The sequence below is a fragment of the Suricata suricatta genome, chromosome 11 (assembly GCF_006229205.1).
Source record: "Suricata suricatta isolate VVHF042 chromosome 11, meerkat_22Aug2017_6uvM2_HiC, whole genome shotgun sequence".
NCBI classification, from domain to species: domain Eukaryota; kingdom Metazoa; phylum Chordata; class Mammalia; order Carnivora; family Herpestidae; genus Suricata; species Suricata suricatta.
In genome coordinates this window covers 30,454,217-30,455,298 of record NC_043710.1, presented here as the reverse complement: position 1 = coordinate 30,455,298, position 1,082 = coordinate 30,454,217, and the positions used below count along the sequence as shown (strand labels likewise).

General features: G+C 35.8%; 1 non-coding gene across 1 annotated transcript; it reads right to left on the bottom strand.

Moving 5' to 3' along the window:
- Positions 1-298: 298 nt before the first annotated feature.
- Positions 299-405, bottom strand: LOC115272832. Its single transcript, XR_003900488.1, has one exon. It is a non-coding gene; the product is annotated as a U6 spliceosomal RNA (small nuclear RNA).
- Between the last annotated feature and the right edge of the window lie 677 nt (positions 406-1,082).

Here is a 1,082-nt window from a genome sequence, read left to right as displayed (position 1 = left end):
CCTTCCACACTCACACTCTCCTCTCAAAAATAACCCAAAAGTTATTAAAACACATAAATCATTTTTAAAAAATAGGTTATTAGCCAATTAACTAATTAACATATAATAAAGATAGGAGTCATTTGAGTATTTCAGGTATTCCTTAACAAATGCTTACTACCACTTGAACCAGTAAATTGTACTACACAGTGGAATCATCTGGGGAGCTTTAAAAAAAAAAATCCCATTACCCAGGCTGCACTCTGTGACAATAAAATGAGAAGCTCTGAGAATCAGACCTAGACACAAGTTTTTTTTTTTCTTTTTTTAATGCTTCATGAATTTGCATGTCATCCTTGCACAAGGCCCATGCTAATCTTCACTGTATCACTCCAATTTTAGTATATGTGCTGCTGAAGTGAGCACTAGACATAAGTATTTTTAACATAACCCCACCCGGTGAGTCCACTGTTCAGCCAAATCTGAGAACCAGTGATATACAAAACATGTTATATATAAATCCAAGATTTTGAATTCTGGAAAAATGACATAAAGATTCAAATGCCCAGTAATAAGTGTTTTGTGATGGTATTCTTAATCAAACTCTTCTGTGACCTTGTCTTGGCAAACTTCAAAAGAGCCTATCCTTCTTGGATTCATCCCAATTTTCACAGCTGGCTCATCAAGACATCTGTCAATTCTGTGAACTCCCTGATATTCTTCTTATAAATTCCTTTACGACAGAAGATACCCAGTTATTTAAAGCCTATACCCCTAAATGCTATATTCTTAAAGCATGATTATTGCAATAAACAATTTGAACTAGACACAAAGGGAAATTAAATCTTTAAATAGGTAAAATTAAACTGTACATTTTAAAGTAAAAATTTGTGGGGGCGCCTAGGTGGCTCAGTCGGTTAAGCCTCCGACTCCAGCTCAGGTCAGATCTCATGTTTGTGGGTTCGAGCCCCGTGTCAGGCTCTGTGCTGTCAGATCTCATGTTTGTGGGCTCTGAGCCCCTCTCATGCTCTGTCTCTCTCTGTATCAAAAGTAAATAAAAACATTTAAAAATTTTTAAAAAATACAGTGAAAGTTTGAACTAC